Raw genomic sequence first — 19,022 nt, forward strand, 5'->3', positions numbered from 1 at the left:
AGGTTAAAAATATTTCTTTTAGGATGGGAAGTGATAAATCCCTAGGGTCATATGGGTTCTTGACACTTTTTTTTCAAAAAACTTGGAACGTGATTGGAAAGGACCTTTGGGAGGTGGTGGAAGAATCTCGAAGAGGAGGCTTTATTTTCAAAGACTTTAATAACACCTTCTTAACTTTGATTCCAAAAAAAGGTGTCAAGGATTCATTTGAGGATTTTAGACCCATTTCCCTCTGCAATACTACATATAAAGTCATAGATTGAAAAAAATTATGCCAACTATTATTTTAGGGGAGCAAAGTGGGTTTGCTCTAGGTAGATCTATATATGAAGGGATTATTGTGGTGCATGAAGCAATTCACTCTCTAAAATTGGCTAGAGATATAAGAATGATGATCAAATTGGACATCAAGAAAGCATATGACAATGTAGATAGAGCCTTCTTTCTTCAAGTTCTTAATCAATTTGGGTTTGCTCCTATTTGATGCAATTGGATATGTAGTTGTATTTCTACACCAAGGCTATCCATATTGATCAATGGTAGTCCACAAGGTTTTTTTGAGACTACTAGTATTAGACAAGGTGACCCTCTCTCCCCTTTTCTTTTTACTATTATGGCAGAGGTTTTGGGGCGGTATATCAAAAGTGCTAATTTGAATAGAGTGTGGAAAGGCTTAAAGATAGCCAAGGGGCTTGACCCGATTACACATTTACATTTTATTGATGATGCATTTTTTATGGGAGAAGCTTTTGATCTAGAAACAAGGTGTATTAAATTAGTTTAGAGAAGTATAGTAAATTGTCAAGATAGTTTATTAATTGGACCAAATCTAAAATGTTTTTCTTTAACACCCCTATCCCCACCCAAGAACATACTAGTAGAATTTTGGGTATGAAGTAGGGTTCATTTCCAAATAATTATCTTGGGATTCCTCTTTTCAATGGAGCTAACACTACTACATTTGGACCTGAATTATGACGGCAAGCCATCGCAATTACGATAGTAACCTGCCACCCAATCAACATCAGTCAAAATTGGCTCCCATAAGACAAGCATCAGACTTTTTTTGTTGCATGTTTTGATGGCAAGGGTTACCATCATAATTGAGATGACTACAGGTTTTGTAAATTGGGCTACCATTCTGGCAAACTATTCATTTTCAGCGTAAGAATTAGAACGGAAATTTGTTGAAGACATCATCGTACTATGGGTCCCATAGCAAGCTGTCAAAAACCTCTGTCACAATTGGGATGGTTATGTGTAGGAATGTTGTGGGATCGATAGCCAACCATTGCAATTCTGTTGTATTAATAAAAAAAATTGGCAGCAAACATTGAATAGCTATTATGCAATCATAGGTTAATATTGAGCTTCACTTGGTTGCAAGAATAATCTAATATTCTCTACTAATCAGGGCCAACCATGTAAAGGTGGAAGCTCATTTGGCCTCACTCCCCAACATCTAAATTTCCCATTAATATCTAAAATCTTTAAGAAACGATCAATGTTTAAAGTAAAAACATTCCAAACTTGCAAAAGTGACATCATTTTCCCATCTTCTGGTGAATGTCATTTTTTTGTCACATTCAAAATAAGATTATGTCACTCTAAATCAAGAATGCATGTTGCATTCAAATGCATGGACAACAGGCAGAGTTGATAAAATACAACACGATTACATTTATTTAATAGGTCTCTTAAGTTTTTAAAATAATAGACCATCATCATGAACACTGTTTGTGATGGTCTATAACTTAAAATACCTAATTAAAGACCTCTAACAAAAATGCAAACCTGTTGCATTTTTTAGCTCCACCTGATGTCATATGCATATGAATTGGCATTGCATATTGAACTATGGCATCCTTTTGTAATGCCTAAAGCCAAGAGATTCACAAAATTAGTTGTCATACAATCATAGGTTATTATTGAGCTTCACTTGGTTTCGAGAGTAGTTTAATATTCTCTACTAATCAAGGCCAATCACATGAAGGTGGAAGCTCATCCCCCCCCCCCCCCCCCCCACATCTAAATTCCTCGTTAAGATCTAAAATCTTTAAGAAATGATGAATCTTTAAAGTACTTGGAATGTCCTCATCACCTCTTGCTACTCTTAGGTGAAGTCCATCTTCATTGCTCACGAGCAATTCATCACATGGGTACATCCAGGAATGTCCTCATCACCTCCTACATAAAATGAATCCAATATTAGAAAATGCCCCCTAAGAAATAATAGTTCAAGTGAATAAACATATGAAAAATGAGAGAAAGAAAGAGGAATCTACTTACCAATAGGTGTTGCCATCGCATTTATGGCCATGCTACCTGTTGAGTGAGTTTTATTATTTTCTGTTGTGCCAAGATCTCTTTGTTTACACACACACACACACACACACACACACACACACACACATATATATGTATGTATGTATATCCATACATACATACATACATATATATACACATGTATATGCATATATATGCATATACATACATACATACATACATACATGTGTGTGTGTGTGTGTGTGTGTGTGTGTGTGTGTGTGTGTGTAGAGAGAGAGAGAGAGAGAGAGAGAGAGAGAGAGAGAGAGATCTTTTTAAGGTGCTAAGTGACTTACCTCAAGATCCTCAACATAAATAATGTAGACTAGGAAAAATGGGCAGAGTTTGCAAGAAATTCTACAAAAACATATCATAGCAGATATTTTTAAAAAGAAACAAACCATAACCCTATTAAATGAGTATATTTGTTGATTGCTTGGGTTGATATATACATATATTTAATTGGGTTATGGCTTTTGCAAGGGAATGGGCCTCGTGATTATGACATTTACACAAAAGTAGAAATTGCTTCTTCAACTCCTCACACTCAACTCTTCACTAAAGTTATTCTCCTAGTAGTGAGAATAGCTGCTACAAATTCTTGGGAGCCAAGGGACCCTAAACCTATACTACATTTTTTGGAGACATGGGAGAAGTTACTACCGACTTTAGTACTTCATAACATTATGGATCATATAGTGATGCCAAAATTAATAGCAATAGTAGATATACAGGATGCAGAGATCACAAGGGCACGACAACAAATTCCTATAGAATTGTCATCATATTAGGTACAATAAAATGAACAAGATGTAGAGATTAGAAGGTCACGACAACGAGATGTAGAGATCACAAGGGCATGACAACAAAATGCAGTGATCACAAGGGCACGACAACAAAATCCTAGATCTCCACATGATATATACATACATACATATATATGCATACATACATACATACATACATACATACATACATACATATATATATACATACATACATACATATACATACATACATATACATGCATTTATGTATGTGTGTGTGTGTGTGTGTGTGTGTGTGTGTGTGTGTGTGTGTGTGTGTGTGTGTGTGTGTGTGTATACAAAGAGATATTTTTTAAGGTGCTTATTACATCTTAGCACAACAACAAAATTGATCTAGTTGCATACATATTACAGAATCCAAATAATTAAACAATAAAACTCACTCAACCCGTGCTAAGTGACTTAGCTTGAGATCCTGCACAAAAATAATATTGATTGTTCCTTTTATTGTACATAATCTGATGACAATTCTATAGGAATTTGTAATCAACTCGGGTAATTAGGAACTAGACCCATTTAATTAGGTTATAGTGTGTGTGTGTGTGTGTGTGTGTGTGTGTGTGTGTGTGTGTGTGTGTGTGTGTGTGTGTGTGTGTGTGTGTGTGTGTGTGTGTGTGTGTGTGTGTGTGTGTGTGTGTGTGTGTGTCTAATTGGGTTATTGCTTCTACAAGTGAATGAGCCTTGTGATTATGGCATTAACACAGAAGCAGAACTTGCTTCTTCAACTCCTTACACTCAACTCTTAAATGAAGTTATTCTTCTAGCAGTGAGAATAGCTACTACAAATTCCTTAGAGCCAAGGGACCCTAAACCTATGCTACATTTTCTGGAGACACGGGAGAAGTTACTACCAGCTTTAGTACTTCATTACATTCTAGATCATATAGTGATGCCCAAATTAATGACATTAGATACTTGGGATCCTTGCACGAAGAGTGTGCCAATACATGCATGGTTACATCCTTAGCTTTAATTGTTGGGTCATCGTATAGAGGCTTTATATCTTACCATTCATTATAAATTGGGGAATGTGCTTCATGCCTGGCATTCAAGTGATGCATTTGCATATGGAGTTTTATCACCTCTGAAAACTATATTTGATCCTTCTAATTGGGAATAACTAATTGTTCATTTTATTGTACCAATTTGATGACAAATCTATAAGAATTTGGAATCAACCCAGCTAATCAACAACTACACCAAATTAACAATAGCAGTTAATACTTGGGATCCTAGTAGGGAGAGTGTGCCAATACAATTCAAAACCCACAGAATTCAAATCAAGTTATTTATCCACAATTCTTTTAAACCTTTAATAAGATAGGCATAAAATACCAAGTCTACTAGATCCAGAATTCCAATTAAATTTATTGGCAAACATAGAACAAATAATAACATAGTCCAATAAGTTTTCCAACATGTTCCTACATTGTTAATACCCTATCTTAGCTAATTTTCCTGAATCTAATTGAAGTCAAATTGGAATTTCAAAAACTTTTATTTCTTGAGCACATAGAAAACATAATTATAATTAAGAGGCATAGACAAGTAAATATATTTCAAACCCCATTGCAAAAGAAAGAAATCATTAAATGCAAATACTCTTTAAAAAGATGAAAAAATTTTCCCTTAACAAAATTAGATATATTCTACAATTTCTATATGATATTTCAACTAGATTTTCTCATTAGAAATCATGGCATTTGGGAAAAAAAAGCATAGATTTGAAATAAAAGTTCGTATTAGCCAAAACCAAATAAAAATCAACTCAATTTTTCCACACCATTGAAAATATCATTTGTTCCTACATTGTCAAAACTTTGTCTCAACTTATTAGGCAACAAATTATCTATGGGATTTCTTCTTTGGGGGAAAATTAGATGCATTTTAATAGAGCATTCAAAATGAAATCGTCAAAAGTTCTATACTATTCTTAAAATTGGTAGAAAAAGGAGGGAATGAACAAAGTTCCTATTTTCGAATGGGAAAGTGGTTTTTAGCACTAGAAAATTAAATGGGCATCAACAATCAAACTGTGGATAAAATATTGACCACCCATTTCACTTAATCCACATTGATTGATGTTGTATGAGATCAAAAAAATCTATAAACTTTCCTATTTTATCTTTATGTTCTTCTTTATATCCAAGCTCTTATAATCTTAATTTTGATAAGGTAGATGTTTATAATTTGGATAATCTTTTCTCCTTCAAATAGTTGATGCTTGTTGTCAACTTGCAATGCACATTCATAATGAAATATTCCAATTAATCTCTAATTTATGGCATTATGGGGGTAAGAAATGTCAATTCAGGAATCTCTTTGGTCACAATGTCAAACACTTCTAGAAGATTTTATAATGCACTTGGGTCGAGACAGACTACATGCAGGAATTGTCTATGCGGTATACTTGCATTTAATAATTAAAAAATCAATATAGAATTCTAATATATGTTTTTATATAATTATTATTAAATAAAGAAACATGTCTTATCACAAGACAAGATGAAGGCTTAGTTATCTATGGGCAAGGGAGTAAATTATGTAAGTGGAGAATCCTAGCAGACTTGCTATCTGGAAACTCCTTATGAAGGATTTGTTTGGAATTTCCAAGGACGTTGATATTCTTGATGTTTCTATAATTACTACCTATAAATTTTATAGCTCCCAAAGACTTACCTTTCCCCTTGTTGAAACATCTAGATAGAGGGAATGTGCTTAAGAACTAGTACAACAACCTAGAAAGGGTACCTAAGAAGAAATGGGTCTCACATTCATTCATTAATAAAATATAGAACTCATTCATTATCACATGAAGTAAAAAGCAATTATGAGTATCCATAAAATAATCTCATAATGTCCAAAGCTAACATCTAACATTACTTCATCCTTTAACATTCATTAACAATAGCACATAAACACATAGCATTCAATAACATGTGAAATAAGGTATTTAAACATGCCTCAACCAATTATGTTTTAATTTTGGATCACCTACTTGATTGGTGTGGAATTTTTTTCTCACCAAAAATCATAAAATGTAAGAACAATTGTGCCAAAAGAGTGTAAAAAGGTGATTATTGTGCACCAATCATGTTTTTTAGCTCTTTTGGAATAATTGTTCTTACAATTTTTTGGCTCAATCTCCCACTGGTCAGTATGTGTTTTGAAAAATTATTGTTGGACTGTGAGTCAAGAAAAAAAGAAATATCAAACTTGAAAAAGATGTACATAAATGCAATTAATTTTTTATTTTATTTTATTTTTTGATCGGTAAATAGTCGTAGCCATGATTAACTTTATAAATTTAAAATAATAATTTACAAATAGATCCCCCATTCTAACGGGCTCTGGTAGGAAAGAACGGGTAAAGAAAACCTCCAGTCTAGCTCAGGACTTCAGTCCTATATCATACATTAGTAAAAGGGGCATACCCCAGTGTAAGCTTCATTATAATATCCATATATTAAATCTGCCTTTCCGTCGAAGCTCCAAATTAGTGAAGATGTTATCAAAATCTGTCTTCAGTCACCATAATCATCAAACGTTAAGGGTTAACAAAAAACTAACATAATCATATCTCATTATGCAACCTGGAGGGCCCATATTAAATATTAACTGAAATTTAAGTCTTGTAAGGAAACTAATTAAAATTAGATAAAACATTCTGTTATATTTATTTAAGTGATTTACTTCAATCTTCAATTAATTAATATAGTATTGTAATAATTAATGATTAAAGTTTTGATTTTTAAATTATCTAAATTTAAACGTGAGTTAAGTTCATGGAGGTTTTAACAAATGATAATTTGTTAATGCTAGGTCAGAAAGTTCCAACCGAATCCAGAGTGGCAAGCCATAATGATCGAAAGATATTGTTGAAGGGCACCCAATCTTTGAAAATTATGCCTCAAAATTTATGCATGTATGAGACTAGAAAATGGAAGACTGAATTTAAACAAGAATATATTGGAAGCTAAACCAGTGATTCCAAAATGATAACAAAATATCACGATCTAATCAAATCCATATATTGAAGCAAAATTATATCTAACAATCATTTCATTACTTATAGATAAATATGTACAGTAACATAAGTATTCCCGAAAAGGTTGATATGGAAATTTTTTTAAATATGCCCTGCGAACTATTTTGACTGAATAACTGCTAGATCTGCTATCTACTAAACAACCCATAACTAAATATGGCTTAAATCCAAAATTTGGGTCAGAGTATTATACAAAATGACCCAATATCATCTTAATATCATTCTATCTTGAAAACCATAATGATTTTTGTAGCTTCATGCAAGTTGGTGGCTTTGGATCCTAGCGGAAACTCGAATGTTGACCTTCCCCTACTAGTTCTGTCATAGTTTGGCAAGCAGAATTCCATAATCTCCAGATTATTCAAGTCAACATTTGGATGGATATGGGCATCATACATCCGTAGGTAATTCGTTAACCAATCCCTTTCATGATCTTCAACAATTCCCCTCCATCTTAATAGAAAGTTGATACTCGCCTCCATTCACGACCATTCTCTAAAAAATTGGACATTGTCTCTAACTACCATGCAAGGGCGTCTAGGGCTCCTTCCAATTTTAGGACTGTTCACGTCAAATTCCATATAAGCTTCAGGAAGAGGGATATGAAGCCGGGCATCAATGTTTGCGACAGCAATTTCCAACCCAACTAACCAACAGGGTTCAAAAATATTATGGGTAATCCTGATGATATCCCATTTTTCTACCCCAGCTCTTCCCAAACATCCTACCCAGAGCCCAACGATGTCACTATTGGTCCTCCATGAGTATTCGTAACTGAAAACTCCCTCTCCTAAAACACAACTGACTACTACATGACTCATATCATCTATGGGCCTTAACAAATGATTCCAATACTCTTGTGTAACTGGCCCACAGAAGGCCATGGTGCATTTTTCAAATGCATGATAAAGACTTATATTGGTATCCATGACACGCAGACCAGACTACTATCTGTCAATTGAAAGGGACCAAACACAAACTAAGGTGAAAGGCAAGGTAACCCATGTTCCTTAAATAAATAGGTGAAATCAAAATTTCTAGAAACCTCATAATGGTGATGACATCCGAATGAGTAAAGCATTTCCTTGCTAATTCATCATTTAGAAAGGATGGAAATACTTAAGTGAGAGATTTTGTGATTTGGTACTCTGCCCCAAAATGTGTGGAATTACTACCTTCGCAGTAACTTGAAGGAGAATGATTATATTGCTATCGAAAGCGATTTAAAGTTATGATTAAAATTTAGTGTATTAAAGCCATCTGTGCCTAAGTTGGCTAATATATCCACCTCCTTATTGCCTTCTCTATAAATGTGTACATATCTTATTTCTTCACATGTTAAAAGAGATTTATTAATAGCTTATAGTTTGGAATTCAACACCCAGTTTGGGGTACTTCCTTTCCTGAGAGCATTAATGATGATTTGGGAATCCCCTTCTATAATAAGTTTTTTAATTTTAAGTTTAATGCATAGGTTAATTCCTTCTACTACTTCAAATTCGGTGATATTATTTGATACCATGTTTAGAGACTTGGATCTTATGACAATCCAATCACTTGATTCATCCCTAATAATACATCCAATTCCCGCTTTCCCTGGGTTTCCTCTTGAAGCCCCATCAAAATTCAACTTTATCCATCCTGGTGAGGGAGGTTCCCATTTACACTTAAGTCTAGCTAAATCATTCTTCTTTTTGTAGTAGAGGGGAGGATTGATTAGTAAAGGCCATCATTTTTTGATTTTTGCGTCCCATTCAGAGAAAGATCCTTCTTCTCTTGGTCTCTTTCTGAGATCACTGTTCGTTACTTCTGAAATGGTTACTTCTATTTTTGTAAATAGGGCTTGTTTTGATAGACATTGATCTTGGAAAATTTGATGATTACGTTCTTTCCAAATTTCCCAGAGAACAATGGCCGAAGAGATATTCTAAAGTTTGCCATAAGTTTTCTTTAGATTGTCTTTAGGCCACCCCAGTAAGTGATCTACCCATCTACTTGCTAACGAAGAGGACCAATTAAATTTACTTTGAAGCCACCACCAACATTCTTGAGAAAATTTGCATGTATATAAGAGGTGTTCTACAGTTTCTTCTTCCTCTTTACAAAGAATACATCTAGATGGCCCTTCAAATCCCATTTTTTGAATTCTATCAGCTGTTAGTATTCTCTTTTGCATGGCTTCCCATAAAAACATGCCTACTTTAGGAAGGCCAGCTGTGTCCCAGCATAGGTTCAAGGGGAGGGTACTTATTTCCCATTTCTATGGATTTGTGATCATTTTGTATCCTTCTTTAACTTTGTATGTCCCATCTTTTGAGGCAGACCATATTAGCTTGCCCTCCTTATCCTTAAGTATAATGGTTCTATTTTTTAGTATGTTTTCCAATTTCTCTTTGTCTTCCTGGTTAATATCGCAATTTGATAACTATTTCCATTTCCATCTTTCACCCATGTCTGAGTCAATTTCCTCTAAATAATCTTTCACTTTTGTTCCCCATAAAGTTTTAAGGGTAGATATTGCTTCTTGAGAGAATTATGCCCCTATCAGAGGGGGGTTGCCATTCCATGAATCTTCCCAAAACAATGCTTCGTCTCCATTCCCTATATCCCAGGTGAGGTATTTGGAGATCAAACTATGATTATGTATAAGAAAATTCCAACCTGCAGAACCCTTGGGGGGTTCTTTGATTATGAATAATGATGTTTTATCTAAGGGATCAAGACATTTGTTAAATATAATTCTAGCCCATTTCCTATCCCTTTCTTGGTAGAGTCTCCAAACTTGTTTGGCTCCTAGTGCTTTGTTCTACCATTCCAGATTTTTTATTCCTAATCCACCAAATTCTTTTGGTTTACATATTTTATTCCAGCTAATTAAGGACACTTTTTGCTTGTCCTCTAATCCTTTTCAGAAGAAGTTTCGTAGCTTACTTTCCAATTTAGTGTTGATATTTTTGGGAAAATGTGAACACGAAAGTTGGTAGGATGAAGTAGCTACTAAGACTGATTTGATCTTTGTTATCCTTCCTGCCTTAGTTAACCATCTTCCTTTCCAGGATTCAGTATGGTTATCAATTTTCCTAAGAGTGTGTTCCCATCCCTGATTTGAAAGCGTACTCTTGTCAAGGTAGATCCCTAGATATTTTAATGGTAAATTTCCTTTTTTGAATCCTACTTTCTGACATATTTGATTTTCAACTTCTGTCTTTGTAGTTAGGAAAAAAAATTTTGATTTCTCAGCATTGATCATTTGCCCTGATGCTTTGGTGTATGTTTCCAAGATGATTTGAATTTATTCTGTCTCTTGTAAAGTGCTAGTTCCAGTAAGTATAGTGTTGTCAGCAAATTGTTGATGGGTAGCGTTGTCGACATCATTTGTGAATTTCACTCCTTTGATTTTACTTTCCTCTTGTGTTGCCTTGATTTCCCTTCCAAATGCTTCTGCCATTATGATAAACAGGAATGGGGATATTGGGTCTCCTTGTCTAATACCCCTTGAGATATTAAAAAGACCTTTCAGAGTTCCATTAGTGAGAACCAAAATTTTAGGAGTTGATATACATTGAAAGATAATGTCGATCCATTGTTTGGAGAAGCCAAAAGCCTCTAAGGTTTTATAGAGGAATCTCCAATCTACCTTATCATATGCTTTTTGGATATCTAGTTTAAGCAACATGCAAGGTTCCTTATTTTTAATCGTTGAATGGATAGTTTCCTGTATAATTGATATGCCATCTAATATGGATCTACCAGGGACAAATCTAGTTTGTTCTTTCGAAATGAGTTTAGGAAGAAAGCTTTTGAGACGAATAGCTAGGATTTTTTAAAATACTTTATATATAGTGTTACATAACACAATAGGTCTGAAATCCCCTGGCACTCCACTTTCATTCTCTTTAGGAATGAGAGTTAGATATGTATAATTAATTTATGTTAAAATTGCTCCTCCCTTATGTGTAGCTTCTAAAGCTTTCCACAATTCTTCTCCTAGAATATCCTAGCACTGTTGAAAAAAGAAGGCTTGGAAGCCATCTGGACCAGGAGATTTATCTAGTTTCATATTGAATAGTGTCAATTTCACCTCTTGAAGGGTAAAGGGCTTGTTAAAAAATTTATTATCTTCTTCTGATATCATCTTGGGGATGTGTCTTAACAACTCTTCTTGTGCAGATTTATCTGACGATTCAAAATTGTTAAGCATATCATAGAAATACTTGGTGAATATTTCAACAATTTCCTCTGGATTCTCAGTTTGCTTCCCCTCTGGATTCTTGATTTTGGAAATGGTTTTATAGTTTCTATTATTAATAGTGCTATTATGAAAAAAAATTGTATTCCGGTCTCCTTCTAGGAGCCATTTTTCTCCAGATTTCTGCCTCCAGAATATTTCTTCTTTAGCTAGAATTTCTTCATGTTTAATGAGGTATTCTTTTTCTAATTGATATGATTCATTATTCATACCTTTCATTAGAATCTCTTCATTTAATTTACTCATTTTTTCCTCTAATTCAAGTTTCTCTTTAAAGACGTTTTTGAAATGTAGGTTATTCCATTTTTTTAAAAATTGTTTTATATTTTTAAGTTTGGAGACCAGGCAAAACATTTTTGAAACCTCAAATTGTTCCTCTTGCCACCAATCTCTAATCTAATCCATAAAGTTTTTGTCCATAAACCACATTTTTTCACATTTAAAGGGGTTTATGTTAGGTTTAAACTGCTCTTTGATTTCCATTTGCACTGGGAAATGATCTGAACCAGCCATGGGTAGAATTTCTGCATTGATCAAATTATTCGTGCTAAGATCTCCTTTTAGAAAAAATTTGTCCAGTCTTTCTGCTATATAACAGTATCCTTTTCTTCTGTTATTCCAAGTATATATGCCATTCTTTGTTTTTATATCCATAAGAGAGTCTTTTTGGATCCACTCTTTAAAATCTTCCATTGCTTTGTTTTTTTTATTACTACCTCCCTGTTTTTCCTCCTTACTTGATACTACATTGAAGTCTCCTCCTATTATGACTATTTCTAGGGGTAAAGAGTTGATGAAGGTGTTGATTGCATTCCAGACTGCAAGTTTGTCTTCTGTAGGTATCAGTCCATAAACATTGATTATAACTATTTGTAAGTTATATTTTGTACTAACAACTCTAGCTCCCATCCAATTTTTTTGTGACAGGAATATTTCGATATTGATTAATCTGGGATTCCATATTATACCCAATCCTCTCGAGGCCTCCTGTACCTGCTGAAATTCTGATTTCCTTTTTCCTAATTTCTGGCTCAGCTTTATTCCTTCTTCTTTATTTAATATAGTCTCTTGTAATAATGTAATATTTGAATCAAATAAGGTAAGATTACGCTTTAATAAGCATTTTTTGCTAGGGGCATTAAGGCCCCTAGCATTCCAGGTTGTGATTTTCATTGCTCCTTAGGAAGGAACTTCCCCTTCCCATTGTGAAGAATATCAAGAATCTTTGTCTAATCCTTTACTTGCCTTGCAGCCTCTCTGAGTTCTTTTAATGATTTTCTACCACATTTTTGTTTTAGTTTTCCACAAATTGATGTCTTCATTCCTTCCTGATTCATAGCTATACCAATTTTTTCAAGATTTTTCTCTTCTAATACCTTTTCTGCAATATTGGAAACCTCATCCTTCTGACTGTCTTCCATTATGATTTCTTTAATTAGCTTTTTTTTGATTTGTTGTTCCTTGTCCTCTAATACCTCGTCCTCTTTATAGCAATCTTGTTTGTTTGGACTCTCCAATAACCCGCTTTCCCAATTTTGATCTAATTTTGCTAAAAATTTTGATTCTTTTAGGTTGTTCTCATGTTCTCTATTTTTATAGCAAACATATCTTTCCCATCATTAGGTGTTTGCCAGAACTTATAACTCTTCTTTTTCCCTTTCTTCCTAATGGTAACATTTCCCCACTAAGAAGAGTCTGATGGTGGGATGATGACCGCCTACTTTGTTACTTCTTCATGGGGAGCCTTTCCTAGAAGTTTTCCTGCTTCTAGTTCTATCCTTCTGTCTGATCTTTGCTCTGTTTGTATTGGTTTATTATTCCCGATGTGATTTATGTCAGCCACCTGATTCTGTTCCTTATTCTGACTTCCACAAATTCTTGATGTCTCCCCTGTTTCTATGTTTAGAATCCTTTTCCCTTTATGTTCCTTATGAATTTCTTCTGCTAATACACTTTGATCAATTAAGTCATTTTGAATCAGGAGTGTTTCATGTAGGAGCTTATTTAATTTGAAGATATTCAAGTCCATTTCTTTAATGACTTCTTTTTCCAACTAGCAATCCTTACATCTCTTGAATTTATTAAGTGAATGCTGGTAGCTTATATTCTCCTTCCCTTCTATTTCCTGTGTTCCTTCCAGTTCCTTTTCATTATTTTCTAGATCTGATCTGAAATATGTATCCCTTTTCTCAAGAGATTTTGCTTTTATTTCTTCTTTCTGAGCTTCTTTTAGTTTTGGGGAATTTTTAATATCCTCATCCTTTCTTTCTTTTCTTTTTCCTGGTCTCCTTTTGATGGTAATTAGGTCTTTGATATTATTTTTGATACCAGATTTTGTGAATTTTGCATCTACAATTTTTAGTATTTCTCCTAAGTATTCATTGAAGGTTAAATTGTATATGGATCTGTTTGTGATGATCTTCTTGCTGACTGAGGTATTTTGATCCGTTTTAACCAAAACCCTGATTTTATTGATTTTATTTTGATTTTCTTCAAATCCAATTACAGTACCTAATGAATTATTGATTCTTTTAATAGTATTCTCCTCTATTAATTCTGATGGGATTTCTATGCTCTCCATCCATTTGATAGTTTCAATATTTTTAATGTGGTTTTTGTTAAAGTTTGGTTTCCAATCTAGAAATTTAATATGGTGCCCTTTATAAAATAGAAGATTATTTTCCAAAATTTTCTTTTTGTCCTATGCATTTTGACATAAAATGAACCAAAATTTATTTGCAAATGAGTTAAGAGTACTTACCTTGTTGCCCCAGATCTTAGATATCATACATACCAGCTTGGAACTTTTCCTTGACGGACCATTCCAATACATGTAGAAGCCCTTATCCTTGCAATCTGTCCATCTTCTTTCACTGTGCGAATTGTTGATGATTACTTCATCCCATTTTGTTCTTTTATCTAGAAAACTTTGCTAAGATCTTCCTAATGTTCTTCCTTGGAGTGCTGTTTGACTTGATTTCCAGTGCGGCGGGATATAAAGTGAATTTTCTTTATTGGGATTGTTAATTCGCGATTTCCTATCCACTGCGTGCTTAGATGGGGCCTTCATTTTTTTAGAAAACTTTTCCATGCCTTGTCCTAGAGGGATGGCATTAACTTCAAAGATCCATTGTGGCCTTTCTGGCTGCTCCTTTTGGATGTGATTTTTTCCTGGCTTGGCTTTATGATTATCTGTAGGTTCTAACGCATATTTGGTTTGAAAATAAAAGGATTTTTGCTTCTAAATTTTTTCTTCCAATTCATTTTGTTCCTACCTAATTTGGGATATCTTTCTTCTCCAATGCATTGAATGCCACCCATCTTCTTTTTTGAGGGTTTGAATATCGCAAATTTCCCAATTTTGCCTAGTGTGTTGCCTAACACTAGATTCAAATTTATTTTGGTCTGTATTGCAAATTTATTTTTGATCCAAATTTTGTTTTGAAAGGGCTGCAAATCTATTTTTGGTCTCCAACTTCAATTTTATAAACTAAAAAAGAGAACCATAGAATTATAAGAAACTATTATGGTTTGTACTATTTGAAAATTATAGTTACAAGTGATAAAGTTATATACTTTTGATTCAGAGAGTGCAAATAATAGAAATGAAGTATTGCATAAGGTGCAAGCTCAACTGCCCCCCCATGTGGATGACATTGTTAAGTAGAGAATAGTTACATCCATACATACATACATACACGGTTAAGTGCTACCTAACTATGTTCAAGGCGTTTGTACATTGGAGGCATACTTTACTTGTATCACCTACTCTAGTAGTGTAATAAAGGAATACTAACTAATAAAGCATTCACAAAACTAAATAAATTAACAATTATGATAGGATGAGGTTATCACCAAAAGGAAGGCAAACCAAGAATGGTAAGCTCCTTGGGCATAACCTACGATGACGAAGTTACGTCCCTGAAGGATAAGGGATGTATGCTCATGGTGTGCTCAAGCTTCCAATGGGTAGATGTCTTTACCAAGTGTGTATATGGGTGAGGGTTTCAACAATGGAGGTATGGATGTATTTCAACATTATGATGGTATTTTGGTAGTTTTTAGGCTCTCAAAATAGCATTATAAGTTTGCATAGAAGTAGATTGATAGATTGTGAGAGGGAAGAGCTTTATTTATAGGCCAAGGGGTAGAGAGATGGATGGTCAAGATGAAAGGATGGAAGAATAGTGAGGGAGGGCTAGGATGCTTTGAAAGGGGAGCACATGGATTGTGCTTGTTTGGAGCCAATAAGGGAGTGACACTTGTCACAAGGAAGATGAGTGTGAGGGGATGGGATAAGGGTTGGTCAAAGGGAGTAATGAGGGAAGATGAGTGTGTAAGAGGGATGTAAGAGACATAAAGAGGGGTGTAAGAGGAATTAATGGCATGGAAGAGCCATTAATGCTCTTGGATAAGGATGGAAGAGGATAAGGGAAACTTGTTGACTTTGGCTTGGGTTAGCAAGTCCTAACCCTTGCTTAAAGTTGTGCACATGTTTAGGAGGGGGATTAGACTTAGCTTTGGAAGGGGGTCAGGGGGCAAGTGGCTTAGCTTTGATGGGATGGGTTAGTTAGGTGGCTAAGTGAGGTTAGTATGGGTGAATGGGTTGGATTAGGGGTAAAGGTGGGGTTTAGGGATGTTTTAGGGGTTTGGATAATTGATTAAATGATTTATTTAATGAATGGGGGATGTGGGATCAAATTAAATAGATTTGAAGATTTATTTAATTTAATAGAGGAATAGGATTTTAATTGATAAATTGATTTTGGGCTATCATTCAATTTTATCAATTGGACTATAGTTAATTAATTTAATTAATTAACTAGGGGATGATGATTAATTAATTAAATAATAAATATTTAATCAGTAATGTCTTAGGAGATGACTAAATATAATTACCTAATGATGTAATCAGATTTAGGTGTCTACACCACCTATCAGGTTGCCTACATACCCGTATCCATAAGATCAAGACCCTTGAACTACTCATTCTAACGAATATGTAGTTATGGTTTCTAATTGTTTTGATGTAGTTGTATTCCTATAACCACTAGTGATTTTTACTCACCTAATACAACTCTTCACCATTGTACACCCACTCGGGCAAATAAGGTGGTTTTCTATAATTAAAATATTGCAATACCCTGGTGCAACCTTTGTGTTGTAGTTTACAGTTAATGTAAGGTTAACCTATATACATCCCAACTCACTCCTTATATAGTTATTTTTAAAAACTTGTGACAATACCTGTGTCCATGCTACCTATTGAGTGAGTTTTATTGTTTTTTTTGTTGTGTCAAGATCTCTTTATTTATATACATACATGTATGCATGCATGCACGCACGCACACGCGTGCACACACACACACACACACACACACACACACACACACACACACACACACACACACACACACACACACACACACACACACACACACACACACACACACACACACACACACACAAAATGTATATATATACATATACATACATATATAAAGACCACAAGGGCATGACAACGAGATACAGAGATCACAAGGGCACGACAATGAAATGCAATGATCACAAGGGCACATCAACAAAATCCTAGATCTCCAAAATCCACAAGATCACTATGTATATACATACATACATACATCTTCCTATGCAATTTTATCACCTTAGAAAATTGTATTTGATCCTACTAGCTGGGAACAACTGATTGTTCATTTTATTGTACCTAATCTGATGACAGTTATATAGGAATTTTTAATTGACTCAACTAATCAACAACTAGAATGTGGTATTTATTCTATCATTAGCTTTGTTGAAGTCTTGATTTTAATGAAGTAACAAAGTGGTTTTTAGGGTGGAAAGGTGATGCAGAAGCATCTTTGGTTTGCTTGCTAGCTACTTTGGAGTTCATGGGAGGAGGCAATATTTTCTTCAGAGTGGTGCTTAGTTGCTATTGAGTTTAGTGATGGTCAAGGTGCTCCATCATTAAAGGGGGCTCAGTCGTTAAAGGGGCTCAACAAATATTGTTGTGCTCAACATGTATTGGTTGCTTGATACATGTTGGTTGGTTGACATGTATTGGTTGCTTGGCATGTGTTGGAACTCGATAATTCTTGTGGGAGCTCAGCGATGCTTGGGAGTTTGTTGAGACTCGATAGTATGTTGGTGTTGACTAGATTTCTTGGTGCATTTAATGCATGTAGCATGTGATTATAATGTGCATCAATTTGGGAGTTTATGTGGACCTATTTGTGGTCTTTTTTATCTCTCCTATGTGCATTTAATCATGGTTCTAAAATTGGGGCTTTTCCTAAGCATTTTTGTGTGGTTATCGTGTGTTAATTGCGAGTTAATGCAAGGGTTGACATTTTGTATTTAATGTTTGTTGTGAGCCGACTTTTGGCTAAAATATTCATTTAATGCAAGGGGTTTGTTTAATTTATAATTGCTAGGGCAACTAGTGGCTTAGTTGGGTATAAGTAGGGGGTCTTGTAGAGTCTTTAGGCATTTATTCATTGAGATGGAGTGGATCCTAGGTTCAGCATGGAGTAGCTGAAGGAAAAAAATTTCTAAGTCTATGGATAGAGCGTCAAATGTGAGGTAGTTTACAATAGGATTGTGGTGGAGTTGTGAGTTTGTAATAAGGGCTAGTGGCTACAATTTAGAAACAAGGGGGTTGCTTGGTGGCTTGCAAACACAAGTTGAGATCTAGGAGGTTTCTACTAGATTGTTGTTATGTTTCAGATTTGGGCTAGCTAGGGGTTGATTTGGATATTAAGGGATCTTGCAAAACTATTTTTGTAATTGTTGTTGTATTTGGTCGTAACCTAGAAGGCCTTATAGCCAAACATATTACATGCAAACAATTATTTTATGAATAAAGAGTTGAATTTGATATCAGATCATGCATCTTGTATTGTGTTTCTATTGTGTGGTTATTTGTTGGGGGCTAGGACATCTCCTTTGGGGGTTCTCCTTCCTTTCACTGCATTAGGTGGTATCAAAGTGAAGGTTGTTCCTAAGCGTGTAGATAGATCGTCGAAGCTGAGGTAGTTTGCACCACAACTTGGGTTGAGAGTAGTTGATCTGAGAAGATCTTGATCTGGTGGTGGATTATTCTTTCTGAAGTCTTAGATCTCTTGGTTGTGAGGTGGAAGATCATGGTCCTGACTTGTAATTGCAAAGGACTTGTAGATGGATTAATGGATGCAAAGATGGAAGGTTGATCTTGTTGAGGCATGATTGCAGAGAGTTTGTGTATTGCAAATCTATGTTCTTGGACTTGTGATTTGGTTCCTAGATATTTGTACAAGGTGGCAGGTTGCAATCTGACTTGCAAACAATTTGGGTTTTCACAAGGAGCATGGGAAGGATTTGTTACAGAGGGTTTACAAAGATCTTGGAAGATGGCTCCAAGAGGATTAGACTTTGGGATGATTGCAAATCTTCATGATGTGGTGGAGAGGAGGTTTTCTAAGATGCCAGCTTGGTTTGAAGCTAGTTTGGTTGATCAAACTAAGGAGTTGTCTGCTCAGTTTGAAGCTAGTTTGGTTGATCAAGTTAAGATGGGATGAGG

Source organism: Cupressus sempervirens, chromosome 3 (assembly GCF_028749045.1).
Source record: "Cupressus sempervirens isolate cs-2001-9-10 chromosome 3, ASM2874904v1, whole genome shotgun sequence".
Lineage (NCBI taxonomy): Eukaryota > Viridiplantae > Streptophyta > Pinopsida > Cupressales > Cupressaceae > Cupressus > Cupressus sempervirens.